This window comes from Phodopus roborovskii, unplaced genomic scaffold (genome assembly GCF_943737965.1).
Source record: "Phodopus roborovskii unplaced genomic scaffold, PHOROB, whole genome shotgun sequence".
Lineage (NCBI taxonomy): Eukaryota > Metazoa > Chordata > Mammalia > Rodentia > Cricetidae > Phodopus > Phodopus roborovskii.
In genome coordinates, this window is record NW_026126515.1 from 16,721,959 (window position 1) to 16,744,888 (window position 22,930).

The window sequence follows — 22,930 nt, forward strand, 5'->3', positions numbered from 1 at the left end:
AATTTTTACTTAGACTCGAGGGATAGCATTTGTTACGTGTTGCTATTACATCCCCAAAATGCAACCATTTAAAATGTGGGTGCACCATTTTGTAATCTCTAGTAATTTTCATTGTTTAAGAAAAAAAAATTGTCCAATGCATCATTTAATACACATAAAATAATTTTCTCCACTATCAGCTGATAAAGACAAGTAGATTAGAAAATCGTAAACACAAGAAAGAACAGGTAAGTCAATATTCAAAAAATCAAGTTGAATTTTGCTTTCTAATTACAGAGCCAACTCTTAAGGCAAAAATGTTTTGAGCTGGAACTTAGATGAGTCACAAATACCCAATAATTCTCTATAAATGGATGGTCATGCTGAGCGCAGCTTTGACCCATGCTGGTTCCAGCTCTATGAGAGAAGGCTAAGCTACACTTCTCAGTGAGCAGGTCACACTTCAGAGCCTACTCAATTCTTGCTGACACAATAAATATGCCTCCTTCTGGAGCTAACAGCAAACTGAACTGAGGCCAGACTTGTGAATTACAGTGAAGAGGAGCTACCCTGCTTAGCATGGCCAATCAGTGAGAAATAAACATAAAAGGAAGGAGGTTCCCTCTTCATTATAAACATGAATTTATTGTTCTGCTCTTTTTGGATGAAGCCCTCCCCTCAGAGTCCTTAACATCATCTCACTAAGCCCTTGCCTGTACAGAATTCCCTGAGCCTGCTTGGCAAGCACAGTAAATGCCACATGCCTACGAGTGCCTGGAGACTTGGTTTCATGTTTGAGAAAGAGACTCAGCTCCACCTATAGAATATTTCCATGCTGTTAAACTCTTTCTTCTTCCTCGTTTTCTGCTAATTAAACATTCTCTAAGTAAGTAAAGGAAAAAAGAAAAAGTAAAATATCTGAAATAAACACCTACTACTGAAATTACAATTTTCAATATTCATTTAAAATGTATCTTATACTTTAAGCAAATGTGGTATTATAATATCATATTAAAATTACATTTCTTATTTTTCAAAATTACAAAGTTACCTATTAGAAGTGTTCATTAAATTTTCCTTTTAAAATAAAATCATATTGTTGAATTTTAATTAACTTTTTGCTTGTTTTTATCTCCCTATAATGAGAGAGAGAACGAGAGAGAGAGAGGAAATTATTTGGTTAACTGAAATGAATTTTCCTAACTGAAATGTAGACATGTTCATATATAATTTAAGAGTTTATAAATTTAACCTTGATGCTAAAACTGTCCAAAGTAATTAGATATATTTATAAGTATAATGGGTCAATTGCCATTTAAATTTGTATTAGTTTATTGTAAGTAACTTACTACAAAGTTTCAAAATAAATCACCAGGATTTGAAAATAACTATAAATATATGTAGAGGCATGATGCTCTAAAATGTGTACAGGAGTTCATAAGTCCAAATACATCAAGGAGGTGTGGTTTATAATGACTGTCAACTTGATAGGTTCTGGAATCACTTTGGATACCAATCTCTGGGCAAGTCTTTGATGGGGTTTTTAGATTGGATTAATAGATTCAGCCTAAAAATGGTACCAAGGTATAAGTAGAAGTCTTGGATTAAATCAAACAGAGAAAGAATGCTGCGTACCAAGGCTCTTCTCTCCGTGCGGATGCCACATCACCAGCTGAGCTGCGTCATCCACTCCTGCTTAAGGAGCTTCCTGCAGGATGTTTTACTCTCAGAGAAAACTGTTATACAAGACAGGTACACCCACAAACATTCACATGTACATACACAAAAGAATTCACACCATGAACACATACACATACAAATACAAAAGAATGGAATTTAAAATTAAAGATGATTGATGTGATTTCCAATAGGATTATACATCTCAGAGTTCAATGCTTTGAAACTTTGAAACCCCAACACCTTACAACTGAACAGATAAATACATTTACAAAAGCAGTTCAAAGACATGTTGAGGGGCTTCCAGAGATAGTGTGTAGTTAAAAAACAAAACAAAACAAACAAACAACCCCCTCACACAAGTTACTATAAGAATCTAAAGGACTCACACCAGTATTCCTTCCATCTTTAAGTCACCCCTTTTAAAATGTCTGTTCATCTTGGTGCCCCAACTGAGCTCATTCATTTTTATGATGAATAATTTTATCCTGTCACATCATGTCTATTTCTCTTCCTCAGAATACCCTACTCACACGGTACTTCATGCTATTGGAGTTCTGGGAAATGTAGGAATTACAAATCTCTGCATCTCCTATTTTGCAATACCCTGTTTCTAGTATAGGATAAAATATTAACTTTTTGGCATCCACCTATTTAAAAATGTCATTTAAGCTATCTAAAAACTATTTATAAAAATCTAAGACTCGATATGGTAAAATGGCATTTTGATAGAGTCCAACTTCTAAGCTGAAGTGTGTATGGTTCACTTGGCCAAGGAAGGACTTTAGGAAATAAGATAACAGCATTGCCTCAGTGCCCTTATATAAACCAGCTGTTGGCATTCACACATTTTATCTTGCAATTTATAGGATATTATGAATTTGACAAAATTTGAAGATTTCCATGGGGTATATTCTTTACACAAGTCCAAAGGCCTCTACAACAACATCCACTGTTAAATTTACTTTACATTTTACAAGTGAATTACAGATAGAACATTGGAAATCTTAAACGGACTCTATGTGAATTTTCACACGACTACTTGGAGATGTGAGGAAATATCTATCAGCTTCCTTTTTCCAATATTTCTTCCCTGAAAAAAAAAATGTTCTTTGTTGGGCCAAGAAGTCTACCTTTGCAGTATATTTTAAGTTAAGACTATTCACTTAGTTTAGGTGCCATTTTTGACACAGTATTGAGTCAGAATTCAAAACCAGTACAAAATCCATACACAATGATATAATATTCTTTAGAATTTTCACCACATCCAGAAAAGCTAAAATATTAATTTCAATATAAATATCCATTTACACTAACAAAATATTTGGAACCTGTCAGATGAAGCATAGTAATTGTATATTATATCAGGTAAAACAAAAGAATGATTAAGGCCCTATCCATCTGTTTAGAACCTTTTTAATCTAATAAAGGAAAATAAGAGTCACAATAAGAAAAGGCTATTATAAAATATGTAGAATGGTAAACATCTACCAAAATATCAAAAGCAAATAAAATAGGTTTTCAATTCGAGCTTGGGGAAGAGGTTTTGACAGACAGTTCCTTTGCAGAGTGAATGACCTTAACTAAGGCCTAAGACAGAAACACATTGTAGGATGAGAAGGTTTCACATGGTCTATTGTATACCTTGCATATGGTTGGCCACAATCAGTGATTTTCATAACCTCCCTCCCACAGGGAAGATACTACCAAGGCTGCTTCAAGGTTACCCTGAAGCACCACCACCACTGTCTTAGGGATTCTATTGCTGGGATAAGACGCCATAATCTCTTAAAAAGGAAAACATTTAATTGGGGTGGCTTATGGTTCAGTGGTTTAATCCATAAATGTCATGGCGGGAATTATGGCAGCCTGCAGACAAACATGGTACTAGAGAAAGAGTTGAGAATTCTTATGTCTCTACTCTCATGTCTCAGACACTGGGCCTAACTTGAGCATATATGAGACCTCAAAGTCTGCCTCCAAAGTGACACATGTCCTCCAACAAGGCCATACCTACTCTAACAAAACCATGCCTCCTAATAGTACCACTTCCTTTGGGGGCCATTTTCTTTCAAGCCATCACAACTGCTTTTTCTTTCTAAACCCTAGGGGAGCCTTCATTTAGGAATCTCACAGGAGCCATGCATTCCTTATAGACATGAATATCATTATCTTATCTTTCTTTTTTCATACTTCCATTGTAATTAATTGTCAATTATGTAATGAAAAATTTAAGTTATTTATTATCTATCTTTAGCTACTATCAAACAGATAAAACTGGAGACATGGTATAGACAGACACTGTTTCCACTGAGAATATTTGACACTATAAAATTACATCTTAAGGGCAGCTTACGAATCAATATAAAACATGGCTTGAAGTAAGAAAGATCTGAGCCCTGATATGTGACCTTGAGCAAATCTCATACCCTCACAGATCTTTAATATTGTAGTCTATGGAGGGGGACAATAACACATACATTATAGGCTCATAGCATTAGCTTTGATGGTAACTATGTTAGCTATTATGATGGACATATTTTAAATATTTTTGCATGTTATAGCACAGAAATAATCTTCAATGACTGCTTTCAAATACAGTGGATGTATCATTATTACTGTGTTCAAAAAAAGATAAATTATGTTGAGGTTTCAAGTAACTATTGCAATATATTACAACAAACATTCAAACAAATGTCTTAGATGTCTTAAACTTCAGCTTGTGGTCTGTCTCTGAAGGTGCTTTTCTTTATACACTACTGAAGTTGAAAGGAGAAAAAAGATGAAAAAGGTTTTATACTGGCTCAAAGAATGGCTGGCTGGCTTTTCAAACTCGAGCCTCAAATGGATTTTCTATATGCCAGCCTCTGAGAACTAGGTTTAACTATTAAGCTGCCCAATTCAAAGATAATTAAAAGTTATCTCTTTTCTACCGATTTTCAAATTGGAAAACTTGTGTAGGAATACTTGCTAACCCAACCCATGTCAAAGGTTTTAAAAAGTAGGATACAAAAGTCAGCTGGATTTTGTCAGTCAGAGTAGGGTTCCAATGTCCCCGTTAAGGTGCACTGATGTTTGCCTTTGATTCCCTAGCACTGGAAACATCCTGAGAAGAGAAAGAAACAACAAAACATGGTGGGGGGGAGATACAACCAAGTGAAAAAGAGTTATAAACAAAGTTAAGAAGAACTGACTCTGGTAGCAAAGTTTGGGATTCATTATTCAAAGTTCAAAGTTATTCGGTATAATTTCAGGAATAGTGGTGGATAATTTGTCTCATCCATCATCCATCCATCTCCCCACTCATTCATGACACCAACAAATGACCAATGTTGCTTTTGTCACAGTTAGTATGCCTAATACCTGAAAATACAGGACAACTAAGAATGGCTTTGGGGCTGGCTGAGAGCATAGAAGACATGTGTCTTCATGTCCCAGACTGGGAGAATGCATCAGGCTTATGAACTTACAGTCAAGAGGCATCTGCTTCAGTAATTCAGGAATGTTATGTCAGTTCACATAAAACATCTTGATTAAAGTAAATCACTAATTCCCCTTCCATCCTCCCCAAACGGTGTACTTAATAGCACCATTCAATGATGATTAAAGTTCTTCTCAATGTCTTCTTCCAAAGAATGCTGGAGAGGACAAATGACTGATTATGTCATAAAATCTACAACTATCACCCGCCCAGTTTCATGATAGACAAGTCCCTGGAGCATTTTCTAATCCAGTGTTCATGGAGTCTTAATAGCTTGGAGGATGGGGTTTCTACCACTTCCCTAGCATGATAAGCCCAAGAAATAATGTATTTTAAAGCCAGGAAGTATATCCTGATATAAATCTTCATTAAGTTTGCTTTGCTTTGCATGAACTTGTGAGCACATGAATAATGCATTCTTTTGTCTAGGAATACATAAGTCTCCATCCACTCCTTTCTGAATGGAACAATACTAGTCTACTCTCTAATAGGGATTAGGCAGACTCAAATAGCAGGCTCTACAAAAACAGTTAGTCTGGCCTCAGGCTGATTCATAATTGACTCTATTATTTGTCCTTGTGATCCTAAATGTAAAACTCTGCTAAATCCATAAACTCTTACCTTTTTCATAACCATACCCATGAAGTATAAAGACAGATACCTTGAGAATGAAGAGAACACATTCTGATAACTAACTTCTATGTTCACGTTACTCTGATATATTTCATTAATACAGGAGTTAATAAGGTACCATGCATATTGGCTCATATTTACTCATAATTATTATTTGATATTGTTAAATGTAAATAACATGCAACCTGATGAACCTTGCAGTATACAAATAGAAATGTATCAAAAAGGATTCATATAGGTATATGCAAAATTATAACTAGGATAAGGAGGGGCTATCAAGGTGAGCCAGGCCAGATGGACACATAGGTAGAAGGAGAATAGATAAAAGAAGTGAACAATGCAAATATAAAGGGACCAGCACTTACTTACAAAGGCTCTGTGACTAGAGAAGGGTCAAAGTTGAAGCATCATGTTATGTGTCTATACTGTAGACTCACTCATTGAAGAGTGAGTTGTTGCTTCCAACACAACCCAAGGGTGCTTTAAAATGTAAATTGTTTATTTTTGCCTCTTTCTTTCTTTGGAAGATATGTGTTTGCACATTTTGGGGGGGCATATGCATGTGCAGGTGTGTGGCATCATGCATACATGCGTATGAATGCAGTGTGTACACACTTGTATGTGTGGAAACCCAAAGTTGTCAGAATCCTGGATCTGTCTCTACCTTCTTCATTGAAAATTTCTCTGAATTGAACACATATCTTGTAGATATGGCTAAGCTGGCTGGCCAGCTATTTCAGGGATCCTGTTGGATACAAGCACAGGCAGACCACTGCATCCACCTGCTATGGGATATAGAGCTCTGAATTTTAGTCCTAATGCATGCAGCAAGTAAGTACTTCAACCACTGAGCCACTTTCCAAGACCAATTCTTCTATGCTTGCATTCTGAAGAGGCTGCTTTATTATAATGTGGAAAACATTTCAGATCTAGGAGGAGTGCATTTGACTAGAACATAGTTTAGGAGTTCACTGCAACAGCTCAGCCAAGCCATGATGGTGACTATGAAACCAGAAAAACTGGTTACAGAGAACATTTACTGAAAACCTACTTCATATTATGGAAAGCAATTGGATGCTCTGAGAATAGGATATGTTAGATGAGCTGGAGAGATGGCTCAGCCATTAAAGGCTAGGCTCACAACCAAAAATATAAGAGAATATGTTAGATGGCATGATTGGCAGAGCACCTAAAACATTGCAAACGGATGGCTAAGGAGTAGAAAGTGTTCACACATTTGATTTACAGGTCTGTATAATGACTACAGTTATTGAACTAGGATCCAACAGTGAGATGAGTCTTCTATTCACCCATATAATTAAAAACTCTTAACAGCAAACAAAACAATGTTTTAAAACACATCAATAAAGGGAGCTGATTATTTGCCCATATATTAACAACAAATGCTCACTCTGATGAAGTAAAGGAGTGAGAAGTCATGCTATGATGTAGAATTTCTAGACTTTCTGAGTTTTCATTAATATCAATCATATTTTATTTCTTTCACAACAGTACTGAGGTCTATAAAATAAGAATATTTCCATATTTCCTTGAATATCTTGTGATATTACCAACACAGTTAAGCATTTTTGTTAAGTACTAGGTAAGTGGTTTTATTCAAGGTTTTTTTAAGCACAAAATTTCAAATAGTTTTCTGGTGAAAAACAAAAACAAAAAAAAATCATCTCAACTGTTTTCATCAGTTTTGATGTGAGGTGTCTGGGGTTAATTCACCTGTTCTGCTAAGTCTAGTGTAGAAAGTTTCTAACAGCTAGACTAGCATAGCAGCCATTTCCTAACATTAGTGTGGATGTTGGGGGAAAAAATCACATCAGCAATGGAATCAGTTAATCCTACTACAAACTGAGGTCTCTGTGGCGATAGCTGTCCCTGCTACATCACAGCTTCTTCACTTGTGAAATATGAATATTAGGTATGACAATTAGACAATAGGTTCTGACTCTCAAATTTGTGCACCAAATGCTAGCAGTAATAATGCAAGATGCTCATGACAGTGTATTTGAAACAATGTATGTTGTCATTTTTGTCATAAACATCAGCAAGCAATTAACTCATCACTAACCTAAAAACTTTAAGAGATGGTCTAAAGCAACCTGTTTTGAAAGAGTGTCTCAATGTGCAGCCCAGGCTGGATGAACTGAAACTGGCTATCCTCTTTGCGTTCTAAGTCCTAAATCACAGATATGCATCACTATGCCCACAGAAATGCACACATAGATAAACAACAACCACACACACAAACACACACACACACACACACACACACACACACACACACACACACACACACACACACACACAGATTTCAATCTGAATACTGCATGCTAAACACTTAAACACTTGAATTTTTGTCCTCTCTGGAAGAGGTAGTACATTCAGGATAGAGCTCCTATCCTCACCATTTCCTGGCTATTCCTTGCTCAGTAAAGTTTACATTCCAGTTTCTTGGACATCACCTGGCTGGAGTTAGTCATGATATTACCAGAATGCTGGCCCTTGATGCCTGAGATTGGGAACCCAGATTCTGAGATCATCATGTATTAAGGCAGGGAACTTAAGTGTCAGAGACAAGAGTCGCAATTCTTTAAAGATTTTATAAAATGACAGAAATAAAGATAGTTCAAAATTCAAGGTAATAGGTTACACAGTAAAATACAATGTGGACTTGATTACCTAAGCCTTCTTCTAGCTTTAAATTTCTACAATTTTATATGTGAAAAGGAAATTTAATGGGGTGGTTTTTAAGAAGTATTAAAATGTGATCTTAAATACATACCATCTTCCTTTTACAACATCATAAAGTATTTATATTGCCTTGCCAACATCATGAGACTAATTTATGGGTCTGAAATGCAAAGAATATACATAATATTTTTGTTCTATTTTATTTTTACTTTAAAGTGATAAATCTGACTAATGTGTGCATCTCAATTTTAGTTATAAATGTAACATTTCTTGTGTCAAGAAGACAGTAAAGAAAGGGTGATGTCATGGAATTGTCAAAAGGCACTTTTAGATGCTGCTAGATAGAAAGTGGTATTTGGGTCTAGCGGGGTACATACAAAGAGCAGGATGCTTCTTTTATGGAAATGACAGTGTAATACAATCTCATCCTAGCAACAGATTTTCTGTTGTCCATGTATATCACCTCATCTTGTAAAAACATTACTCAACCAACACCATCTCATTATTTGTTTATATTTGAGACAGGGTCTAATATAGCTCAGTTGAACTGGTGACCCTCCTGGTTACACCCTTCTGAGTGCAGGGATCACAGGTAAATGCCACTGTACCCTGTTTAATAACTATCTTTTAAAAAGAATTTTCATGTGGCCTCTATGGTAAAGCAAGTTTTATTTTAAGCCTTTGCAAATGTCACTTTCTAAAAGTCAAGCTATAAGGTGTTAATTTCTAGCAAAAACTTGACCACAGAAAATAAATTATAGCAGCTAGTCCTTTGAACTGAAGTAGTAATAACTAATAATGAAGCATTCACCTGAGAGTCTATGAATTAAAAAGTAATAAATCCTCCAAGACATTATAAAAAAACTTTCAGTTAAACTATGGCATAGACATAAATATTATTTAAAACATTTGTTTCATACATATTTCAAACTTATTTAGAAATGGAAGAAGTGAATTCCAATCATGCAGCTTGGCTCTGAATACATAAAATGAAATAAAATAAATTTCTGCAAATTTCTCTAAATTTCCTCACATTTAGGATCCCCATCCTCAAATCAGCCTTGGACTTAGAGACATGATTCTAGGTTTTGCTACAAAAAGTTATTGACAGTGCCATTAGAAATACTGGTAATAGTTTTCTTCAAGGATCCATTAAAAACTATTTACATCCCACAGTGCTGAGTTCAAGCAGGCATGGAGTTGTATAGAATTTACATTCATTTTGACTCCTGCTATGGACTTGTCCTGAACTTTTCAAGTGCCTCACATCCCAGAGTTTGTTTCCCAGGATTTAAAAAAACAAACAAACAAAAAAAGCAAACCAAAAAACAGGAACACTATCTCCCATGTGAAGGGGTCTCTGCAGATGTCACCCAGGAAATCAAACCTAGCAAAGAGATAAAAATGAAAGCCCAACACACACTGACTTTGGCAACCTGATAGACTTCAAGGAAGTCCAATTCCAGGAGGGTCAAGGACTCTAATGCCAAGAGGTCTATTGTCAGTATATTGAAAGCATAGTACAATTTGGATAAAGGTTTCTAGGCAACAATACGTTCAATTCTAGATATACCATAAAGTTGAAGATGTGACTATGGAGAGACTCTTTCACAGAGTACACGTGGACATGAGGGCGGGTTCTGTAGCTAAGAGGCCTAGGATCTAGTATGGTCCCTGACTGACAGCATAGGGGTTAACAGGGCATAAAGTTCATGTGACATGTTCAGAAAGGATGGGTAGTGGTCTAGGGAGGGAAGATTCTGAATAACCACTGTGGGGAATTTGGGTGAGATCTGCCTCCACAAATAGCAAAAAGGTCACCAAGTCCAAACAAAATCCACTCTCAGCTTTCTGGATGGAATTTGGGTATTTGCTTTTTATCTCCTCCATTGAGGTTGCACCCTTCATGATTAACATTCCTGGTTCTCTTAGTGCTTCTCTGTGAGTACAAGGATCTCCGTGATCTCAACAAACCAGTGTTTTAAATTGTTGACATTTACTCAGCCCGGTTGATTTAGCTCCTTGACAGCCAATCCAAAATGTTGTCTATTTCCAGACGTGTATCGATCCCTGATATGTCAAAGGTATGGGGTGGGATGTAGCTCATGTTGGATTTTTAGTTCTGCCATAATAAAGTAGGAAGAGCAAAGGACTTGATTAGCACAGTTCTGGAGGCTGACATGCTCCCCTGAAGACTCTGGGAATGGATGCAGACTTGTTTTCTGCTGTGCTCTGATGGCTTGCAGCTTTAGTCACTCACGGTTTATGAACTCATTGCTCCCATCTCTCACACCACCATCACACAGAATTCTCACCCTAAGTCTCATCATTTCTTTTTCTGCACATCTTCCTTATGTAAACACTAGTCATTAGATGAAAGACCTAAGTTCATTCAGAATGATCTCTTCTTTACAAAAGAAATATTTTGAGAAATCAATTTCACATAAAGATCCTACAGGTGGAAACATAGTTTTTGTGAAAAACACAACTCTACAACCCAGGATGATATATTTAGGGTTAATGAAACTTATTTATAAGTCCTTGTCGTTTTAAAATACTGCAATAGTCTTGGATTTGTTTGGTTGTTTTTTCTTGGTTTTATTGGCTTTCTTTAAGGGATTTAATGATTTCTCCCAATTTTTGTTTGTCTTTTCCTCCCTTTCTCTAAAAGAATTTTTCATTTCTTCTTTAAGGGCCTCTATCATCTTCATAAAGTTATTTGTAAGGTTGTTTCCTTCTGGTTCTCCTGCATTGAGATATTCAGGCAGGACCACTAGGTTCTGGTGTTGCCATTTTGCTCTTTAGGATGTTGAATGTTTTCTTGCATTGGCATCTTACCTATCTCTTCCTCCAGTCAGTGCAGGCAGTATCTTTGCATCCTGATCAGGTCCTCTCAGTCCTTTTTGTGCAGTAGATGTCTGTGTCTCAGGGAGCCACTGAGGTTGTGGGGTACAGGTAGATTAGGGGGCATAGTGGGACTTGTGGGTTGCAGGGTCCATTGGGGGGTGTTGGTATTGCTTGCCTGCAGGAACCTTTCCTGCTGACCTGCTAGTGAGGCTGCAATGGGAAGGGGAAGGGCCTAGTGTTCTGCCCAGGCTTCTAGGGCCTAGAGGCTGTTTGGTCCAGATGTGAAGGTGGTCACTCTCAGTCTATGTCTCAGGGAGCCCCTGAGGTCATGGAAAATAGGTAGATTTGGGGGTGAAGTATAGTTATAATAGGTAACAGTATTTTCACAATGCAAGGGGGAACATAAGTAATTTTTAGGGGCTAAATTCCTTGCCTAGTACCAAATTGTTGTTCTTGTCAACTCGTAAATTCAAACCTGTCTGTGTTTGTCTCCACAGTTCATCAACTGAGGCTTCATTCTCCTGTGTTACAGAACAGGGCTTTCGGTTTTCCATTTCCCACCCACTCTGTGTATCAGATACACTGTGTGCTGCCGAATCTGAATTCTATAGGTTGTATTATCAGGAAGCTACGTTCTTATCCTGGCTTCCCTGAGCTTTAAATGGTGGGAGGCATCAGCGGGTCCACAGAATGGTGAGGCAAAGGTCAGCTCCTCAACCTTCTATTCTGCTGAACTTTAAGTGAGTCACAACTTCTCCAGACTTTTAAAGCTTGTATAAAGTCCAATTCCAACTGGGCTGTAGCTGGCAGGTGGTTAGAACAGAGAGTGGGGTCAAAATTAGCATATGAAAATGTTCTATAGAGAACAAGACTGGAAAGCCTGCTCAGCATGGCCACCATGTACCAGGCAGAGCATGCTCAGTAAAAAGAACCTTATATACATGATAGATGATGATAAAGATCCCAATTCCCAATGGCATAGGCACAATTGAGCCTGTGTAACATGAACCCGGGAATCCGAGCAGGCATTCACCACAGCTCACTGTTCATTTCTAACAAGTGAAAACTTCTTGGGTCCTTGATGTTTTGGCTTAGAGTAGAATCTGGGTGCTTCACTACCCCTAGTTGCTTCCATTGCCCTGTTCACAGCATTATAAATCATTCTTTGATTAAATATTCTTCAGTCATGTCTTGAGAGTACTGTTTTCTAACAAAAGCCAGACTGAACCTGATGTCACCAACTGTCAGGAAATGTCATCAACTCATTTCTCTCTGTAAAGCTCCTTTCAACTTTACTAGGCAGAAAAAGGAACAGAAATCAATTCATTCTCCTAGGGAGATAAGAAGGTAGAGATGCTAGGTCAAAATGGGATTGCCTGAGGAGTATTGTCCCTCAGGGAGTAAACCTACATTTTAAAGACAGGATGTTCAATAATATTTTATTTTATAACAACAGTTACTCTTTTTTTTTTTTTTTTTTTGGTGCATAAATACCTGTCCTGGAGTGATAAAAGATTGTGACCAAAGCTGAGAGGAAAGGGTTTATTTGGCTTACACTTTCACACCAATGTTCATTATCAAAGGAAGTAAGGACAGAAATTCAAACAGGGAAGGAACATGGAGGCAGTAGCCAATACAGAGGCCATAGAGAGAAGCTATTTACTGGCTTGTTGTACATGGCTTGCTCAGACTATTTTTTTTTTTTATAAAACCCAAGATCACCACCACAGGAGTAGCAATGTGCTAGGTCTTGTGTTACCAAACATTAATTCAGAAAATAGCTTAATTTTCTACTACCTTGCCTAGAGCCCATTGATACATTTTCTCTACTAAAGTTTCCTCCTCTCTGATGACTCTAGCTTGAGTCAAACTGACAAAACTAGCCATCACAATTTTTTCCTTACCAACTTGACACACAGACACATCATGGTTAAGCCATAACCTTTTCTTTATTTTTCAGCCCCAAGATTACACACTAGTAAAGACATCACAACAGAAAACCTTTTTACCAAACTTAAAAGACCCACAGCATTTAAAAATTCGAACATTTAAAAATTCAGTCTTGAGCCAGGCATTTGTGGCTCGAGCACTCGGGAGGCAGAGACAGGCAGATTTCTGTGAGTTCAAGTCCAGCCTGTTCTACAGAGCTAGTTCCAGGATAGGACCCAAAGCAATACAGAGAAACCCTGTCTCAAAAAGAAAACGAAAAAAAAAATCAGTCTCTTTAAAATAGTCAAAGACTTTTAAAATCTAATGCCTCTCAGCTGTAGACTCCTATAAAGTCAACAAATATTTGAAATAACCTTCTTACTTCAAGAGTGAAGAACCAGGGCAAAGCCACAATAAAATCAAAGCAATACCAAATTACAACAGTGTTAACAACTCAATGTCCAGAATTTGAAATTCACTTATGATCTTCTGGGTTCCTCCAGTCTCCTCCCTCCACAGAGCACACAGCTTGTGTTCTCAGTTCTGGCTGTCTCCATTCTACCAGTGCTGTATTTCTTGGTGGCTATCCCTCGGCACTGGCATCTCCAAAATTCTGGGGTCTTCTGCTGTAACTGGGCTCTACTTTCACCAACAGCATCTCATAGGCTCTTTTCATGATGCCAAGCCTCAACTTGTCTATATGATTCCTTCAATCATGGACCTTCAACTGCCACTGAGACTGAATTCCCACCAATGGTTTCTCCTGGCCTCTCACAGTGCCAAGGCATAACTGTTCTCCATGAAACTTTCATGCCTCCAAACCTAGCACCACATGGGTAATTATTACACTATCAACTTTAGCTGCTAGCTTGAGGTACATCATTGGCCACCTCCAGAACTCAACCTCTGTGTGTTGTGACTCTGAGGAAACACTCCCCATAAGAGTTTGCTTCAGTGATGCTATTTCTTAGTCACCACTAATTTCTCAGTTCCAGCTAACCAGCATCAATTGTCCCAATAACTAGTAATGCAAAGGCTTAGCTTCAATGATGTTGAATATTTATCCCCAGCTGATCAGAATCACAGGCTCTTAATTCAAAATATGCATTGGCCCTGATAGCATCCATAAGTGATGCTCTGGAACTTCACAAACCAGATCTCCATTTTTTTTGCATTTCTGTTAATATTCTTATATTCTTTCCTTCCACAGAACAGCTCACTGTGGTTTGAACAATCAATGACTTTTCCAGAGCAAAGTTCAAAATCCCTATCATCTTACCAAAAAAAAAAAAAAAAAAAAAAAAAAAAAAGTCAGGTATCCCACAATCTTGGTATTAATTTCTGTCCTATTTAGAGTTACTATTGCTGATGAAACACCATGACTAAAAGCAACTTGGGGATGAAAGGGTTTATTTCACTCATGGTTCCACATATCAGTTCATTATAAATAACAAAAAAAAAAAAAAAAAATGAGGGCAGGGACTGAAGCATGACGGGAACCTGGAGGCAGGAGCTGAAGAGGTAATGGAGGGGTGCTGCTTACTGGTTTGCTCTAAATGGTTTGCTCCATCTCCTTTCTGATATCTAGGACCACCATCCCAGATTGTCTTCAACTACTATAGGCTGCAAATTTCCTACTGTCCTGCCTACAGCATTATTCTCATGGAAACATTTTCTCTGTTGAGTTTCTATCCTCTCTGATGACAATAGCTTGTGTTAAATTGACATAAAAATAACCACCATAATACCATATCATAAAAGTGAAGAGTTTGAATGGGTAACACAACTGACTTGATTTTGTGATAGACAACCAACAATAGCAAACTAAATTTTTATAATACAAGGAGAAACTATGCATCAAAGCACTCCACAGCCTAAGGTATTACAGAAGAAAAGATTTGAAAACATCTGCCCTTGCTCTAACCCTATCTTGCCTCATTTTAGAATGCTCTGTAGCTCTCTGGTGGACTTGAAAATAGTTTTCACTTTTTTTATAGGTAACATTTTTTCTAAGGTAGACTTTGATCATGGTTTCCCACGCTTTTCTCTTCCCAGATGCTCCCCACCTCCCCATCCATTCAATTCCAGGCATTCTATCTCTTGCTCTCTCTTTAGAAAACAAACAGGAAAAAAATAAAAACAAACAGGCAAACCAAGAAAAAAGCAAGAGAAACATACACATGCATACACATGTACATGAGTATGTGCACGCACACGCATGCACACACACAAACACATACAAACAAACACATGAAACCCATAGAAACACAAAATCAGAAACCATAATAGATAAGCCAAAAACAAGTAAGGATTTTTAAAAATGCCCAAACAAAACATTGAGACAAGACATTTCCAAAACTATCATTGAGTTTGTTTTGTCTTGGCCATCTACTGCGCAACATGGGGCCACCCTTGCCTATATCCATGAGACTCCAGTGAACAAAACTTATTTTTCCTTTGCAAGTGGTTGTCAGTTGGAGATAACTTCTAGGTTAGGGATTTGTGTCCACTTCCCCTTTCAGCACCGGGATCCCATCTGGCTTAGACCTGTGTTGGCCTTGTGCATGCTGCTATAGTCTCTGTGAGTTTATGTGTGCATCAGTCCTGTTATGTCTGCAAGAAATACAGAGGATCTAAGTTTGGAGGCAAACACACTGATGCTACACTAGGAGTTACTTGTTAAATTACACTTGGTCTATTGCAGTTTTCCTTCTAAGGTGTTTAAGAATGACCTCACATTGCCAGTCATAAAGAAAGGGAAATGGGCATCAATGGTTTCACTACTGAACCTTTATGCAACGCTATTGACCCCCCCACACACACACACACACACACACACACACACACACACACACACACACACACACACACACACACTCAGCTAGAACAAAGACAAACATTTAAAGAAATGGCATTTTCTATTCCAGAAAATTTTAGCCTCAGGTGGATAATACCATCCCATAGACAGACTACACATCAATTTCTAAAGGAAAATAATTCTATTGCTGCATTTTTAAGAGAGTGGTTTAGAAAGGTCTTTCAATACAACCAATTTCCCAAATTACCGGAAGGTTACCTGAAAGTTTGTTCTCAATATACAGTGCTTTTGGAAGCATTTGAATTACAGGCAGAACATTCACGAGAAAGTCAACTTGTAGTGCTAAAAATTTGGGTAAAGTTCTATGTGGAATCAGCTTGCAAATGTTTAATTAATTAGATGTCACTTGAAACTAATGTATGAGTTTCACACATCTGTTTTTTAAAAAACCTCAGTGTGGGATTAATTAGAATAAAACATGTTGTTTAAAAACAAATGAACCTTCTACAGGTGTTGAACAATTATCTAGGTTTACTTGTGTACAGTTGCTCAGGAAGGATAAAAGTTAAATCCCTAAGATTAATTGCCTTCTCTTTGATATGATTAGAATGCTACCAAACAAGGAAAGGGCTCATAACACATCACTACTTGGCCTAGTGTCAAGTGCTAATTTCCATGAGAAGAGGCCCAATGCCAACAAGGTGCCTAGTGTAAAATGTTATCTATTCTCATGAAGTCTTTTATATTTTGGCATGAAATTTTTCTCTAGGATACCTATCCAGATACTGGGTCAAGCTTTCTTAGGACCTGTTTCCATGACTGCCATTGTCTAATTCTGCCTGACTTGCATGATGACCCACATATACCAACTTGAGAACTTGGCCTCAACACCTGAGCCTATGGTAGGACCTTCATATGAAGCTTTAGGTATACTTTATCACAAATATCCTATCTCTGCCTTGAGATTCAAGACACAAAGTTATACCAAGCAGCAGAATGCACTCCAAGTCTTTTAGGGGGTCAAAATACCAGCATATTGATTCTGCTGCTGCTTCCAACACAGAATAAGAATGTCAGGCATAGATAGCAAAGAATGAAGCCTATCTCTGGCTGCCTAGGAGCAGGAGCTCTGGTTTCTATTTTCTATATATGGCTTTGACCTACAGCTCATGAGAGTTGCAGCCTTTTCTAGAACACTAAAGTATCATGATGAAGTAGGCTGGTGTGAACAAGCCTATGCATCTCTTTTTAACTCTGAGGTAAAGACATAGCCTCAATCTGAAGAACTGGGACAACCAGTTCTTTTCTCTGACTCATCCTAAATGTGAGTTTCGGTAGCATTGAGTTCTTCGAAATTTTTCTCTGATTACCTTTATTGGCTTGCTTCTGCTTTCTGCCAACACTGGAGTACTAACTACAAAGAAAGGGACTATTTATTCTACTACACACTTCAGAACATGGGAAATTGTATCCCAGTAAACAGAACATTAACAAATGGTCACAATTTGCTAAGACTCCCTTTTTAACTTTTTATTTGGCAACTACAACTCAGAAAATTGTAAATGAAACTTACAGAGACCATAATTTTACTAAGGAATTAGATTCTGGAAAAGACTAATTGTTGCCTATAGTTTAAGCAACTTAGAATATGTGTTGATAAGAAATCACACCTTCACCAAAGGGGGAAAATATCTAAACTAACCAACCTTTACTGAAGCATACAATACTGAGCACTAGAAACTATGCAGAGTGTGTGTATACCTGACTTCGTATAGTATATGGCATAGGGGAGAATGTTTGGGGTCAGTGGTATTTAAAACAAACCAACCAACAAACAAACACTAATTGCAGCAATTTTTGTATTGTTAGTGTCTGCACACTTGGTTTTTGTCTTAGAATTATTTTTAAATACATTGCCTAGATAGCATATTACATAACACAAAAGAATGAGGAAAAAACCCATGAAATACGGCACTATTTTTTTTTTCTCATGCTTGTATATGCTCGTTAGATAGGACTAATAGCATGTATAAAATGCTTCACACTGGTCATTGTTTCACCCTAGGATCAGTGAAGACAGGTAGATTTTGGATTAAGGGGAATTTAACAAGCTACAGCAGATGTGACAGTAGCAACAAAATGATATACATTTTAATTTTAGACCATGTTTTGTACAGTTATCATGAATACCATAAGCATAATAATTTTTGGAAAATTGTGCTGGGTTAATATGAATGTTTTTGGTTTTCAGGTAAGGAGATTGAGAATGAGATAAATGAAATTTAGATAGACGGTGGCTTAGCTGCTTGGCCCTCTCATTCCAGATTCTTTGATCTCAGTGATAATTTACATGGTATACAGTTATTCCCATGTCATTCTAGAGATAACTGCTATAGAGAGAATGGGAGATAGAGCCCTAAAGGAGAGATGTGATGGTTTGAATAGGAATCCCATCCCCCTCCCCCCCATGAACGCATGTGTTTGAATGTTTGGCCCATAGACAGTGACACTATTAGGAGGTGTGGCCTTCTTGGAGGAAGTGTGTCACTGTGTGCATGGGGATTTGAGTATGTTCATATGCTCAAGCTACACCCAATGTTGCAACACTCTTCTTCTACTGTCTGCAGACTCTCAGCTCCTTCTCCAGAATTATGTCTGCCTGTACACCATCATGTCCTGCCATTATGATAATGGATTAAACTTCTGAAACTGTAAGCTAGCCCTAATTAAATGTTGTCCTTCATAAGAATTGCCATAGAAACTCCAACTAAGACAAGAGACTTCTGCTTGATCCTTAAAAAGAACTGCTATACTTCTTAGGATGTAAAAGTCACTCTATTGAAGACATTTATCAATTGGTTAATATTATGCTAAGTTAAATCATAATGTACTACTTTAAAGTAAGTTTCATTGATTAGCACTCATATCACAAATGCCACCCATGTAACAAACAAAATCCCTGCCCCCAGACTCATGCATTGAGATTCCCACATCACAGAGCACCTGCCTCAAAGCCATCTGCATCACACACTTGTGCCTGTGATTAACCTTGACTACCAGTCACAAAGGTGCCTCCCAGAACTGCATTACTATAAGTGTTATGGTTCAAAGTCATCTTGTGTGTTTCAATTTTAGATTTCAGTCAAAGAAATATGAGAAACAGCAATGGGGAAACAGCAAGTTATTGAAAACTATTACAGAAAAGTGTTTTTGCAAATGTTCTGTAAGATGACCTTCATAGTATCTTCAGTCTGAGGACTGGTGCTCTTATCTGGTGGAGCAGGATGTTTCCCATTTTTGTTTGGAAAGAAAAGTGGTGAACGTTTAGCATTTTGAAAGACTAGGTAGGTCTGAAATGAACTGGCTAATATTCCTGTAAATCAGAGGCCCTTCTCTCTAATTTTCCAAGTTTAAAGAAAAGCACAAATTAGAAAACTCTGACTGGGTATTTTAAAAGGAACTGTTAGAATTTCAAATAGAAGATAATATGCAGATTTTATTCTTTAAAATTGGTGTGCATTAATTATGTAAATTAAAGGACTTCATTATAATAGTTTCAAACATGTATATAAAACATATTGGCCATATTTACCACCAACTACTGCTATAATAAGAAGTCACCTTGCAACTTGTACATTTTAAGCAATTTTGGTTAAAAATCCTAAACTTAATTTAGAATGAATTACAAACACATATGTGTTGAAAATGACACTTTCTGTTTCAAATTTAAGATCATTTAATTCTGCAATGAAAAAAACCAAGGAAGTATTTTAAAAAAAAAAAATGATCTTTTAAATGTTGTATTAAAGTGAATTTTATAAAATTATTTTAATACCATGTCAACTTATTGTCTAAACTATATACCATAAAAGCTACATTCTCTTGTCATTAAAGAGTAGGTGTTACTCAGAAATGTATTCTAAAGTTTGACAAGTCTTGATTCAAAGTTAATTCTAGAAGAAAGGTAAGTTATCATTCTTTGGAGTCTGTTGTACATGATGACTCCTTAAGATAACCTTCACACATTACAAACTTTCAATATGATGGAAAAGGAAGCAAATGCAGATTTGTGCAACATGTCTTGACATTTCCTTAGAGGGTTTTAAAATGAAAACTCCTACTGTTTGACTATAATCATCTTATTGATAATTTCAGTTACCCAAAAGAAGAACCATACAGTCCTGTGGTTGCTTATAGTTATGGGTGACATTCTTCGATGAACACCATTCAAAGGGATGTCAACATATGTTCCCACATAAGTAGCAACCAACACACCTCTTTAAAATTATGCCAGAGAGACCTTATCATTTTGGGAAGGGATAAATTTCAGCCAATGTGACCCTCTCAGCCATTTCTTGAACAGCTAAAGTAGAGTATGATCACTATATTCTGGATGAGGGTTAATTCTGCCTTAATTTAGTAACAGTAATGGCAAGAATAAACAGATTTAACTGAGACAGTTTAAAACATGCTTATTCAGGGCCTTGTTGATGTTTACCTTCATTTCTGCCCTCTCCTGCCCTTTCCTTACTTCTCCCTCCCAGCCTTCTTCTCAGTCCCTAAGAGACCCTCTCACCCTCTTCTTTCAAGTTATTTTTATTCATTTCCAAAAATGGGAAGAAAAATGTGATGCATATCCTTCTGCATGTAGTTTCTTCTGCTCAATCTAATACTTTAGTTCTTCCATCTCCAAAACCTGATCTGACTTCATTTATTCATGTAGCTAAACAGGCCATTGCATGTGTTTGCGTTGCTGTTGTCAATGCTTACATTGGGAATTCACTGCATACAGAATTCTTTCTAGGTTGTCAGTGTCTTGAAGATATTGCTCCTATTGTCTTCATATGTCTATAATGATTTGTGAGAAATCTGATTCTGGTTGATAACTCTTTTGTAGATGAAATACATATTAGAGTTCAAGACCAACTCCTATTTTGGGAATTATGCAGTTTGACTATACATCCATGTATATGAGTATGTATTATCAAATGTTTGCTGTTAACTTCAATTAATTTCCAGTGTCTAGGTTGTGAGGTTGTGGCAGTGAGCATAACATATTAAAACTCTGTTTATACAAAACTTGGTTGCTTGCAGAGAAAGATAAGCATAAGCAAATATAAAGGTAATTAAAAATTTAAGTAGTATCATGTTAAGAAAAGAATCTAAAAGGGGAGAAAGGTGAGGAACACAGTTTTCCATATTTGTAGTTAAGGAATGCCTAAAACAGAAGGCTTGATAGAGGCTCAAGGAAGCTGAAGAGAAAACTATGCTGACATCTGAGGAGACTATTCTAGGCAGAGGAATTATCAAGCACCAAGGTCCTAGGCAGAAGTTTCATCTGAGGCCCTGTGTCTTTTAACTGTTTCTTGGGTGTGTAGTTAAACTTGATTGTCCCCTTAATTTGATTTGGAGTGGTGGCATTTTTTTAGGAGAAGTGGAAACAGAGCATGTTGAATTCAGATGGAACGGTTCAGCTGAGGAAAACTTCAGAGAGGCAGATGGCCACTCCAGGAGAGAGATGAGGAAAGATAGGAGCTGGCGTTCAAAAGCAGAAGTGAACATCAACTGGAGTGCAGGCTTTCCGAGAAGGGGGAGGGGAGGAGAAACAATGGGTCCCGATCCAGATATGGTGAGAGAATTGATAGTGTGGGGTATGTGAAGCCTCTGCTAATGAAGTATATGGTTCTCAGTGAAATGAAGCAAGCTAATTAGCTGCATGTGAGAAAAGGGCTATGAAATTACAGAGTCAGGGAAGGATGGGGTGAAATGATTATCATGGAGAGTTCAAGTGTGAAGTTGGACATTAGACACCCAGGAGCTGAAGCTCATTGTCAAAATCTGCTTCTCTCCCTCTGAGTCTCTCATTCTTCCAAGCCACAGGAAGGGGTGATTTGAAGTTGCTCAGTCTGTCACCTCCGTTTCTCGAATCTATCCAGATAGATTTTTCACAGCCTCCTGTTTATACAGTGGATGAGTTATTTCTAAATACATCCCTACTCTTTATGTCACCAACTCTATGAAGGTAGGCATTTATACAGCATTAATTCTCTTTAATTCAAATAACTATAGATTTTCCTATATTTATATTGGTTCATCACACTGTTTCTATACTCATACATATACCTGAATTGGATGCCTAATTTCACGCCTTAAAAAAATTATCATTTTTGTATTTGTCTTCCTGACGACCCTAAACAAGGATCAGTTCGAACTGTGGTATGAATTTAATCTCATCAGCAGTGATCTTGTTGTCTTATTGGTTTGCTATTCATTCTGCTGTAACTATTGCTGGGTTCTTGTGCTTTATTGGCTTTTTACTATTAATTTTATTTCTCTCCCCCTTCATTATAATATCCCCTGTTCTAGACCTAGCTCTCAGAAGATGTGGTTCACAGATCCCTGCCCCTCACAAATACTGGGAACATTAAAGGTGCTGTAGTCACACTTTGACTGTGCCTTTTCCTTCTCCATATCTCAGTCTGCAATTTTCTATAAACCTATAATCCAAGCAATGGCTACTGTACCTCCTTTGTTCAATAACTGTATGGTGCAGCTTCCTGTAGAGCTAATATAGCCCAAGCAATGGTTCCTGCACCTCCTTTGTGATAGAGCAGCAAACCTAATTTTCCTTAAAGTCAAGAGGAGATGTTTTAAATTCCCTTTAATTGACAGGAACTGGTCCTCTGTCACCATTACCTGTTACCCGAACAGTAAGCAGCTTGCCCGTGCTTCTCACTGCTTTATGTTCAGCTCTGTCTCTGTCCCCAAGAAAATGTTTTCAAGATTCCTGTGTGCCTGTACTAGCTCCCTGCAGGCTCTCTGAATGGGACAGTGGCCATCAAACCAGGAAACTTACTTCA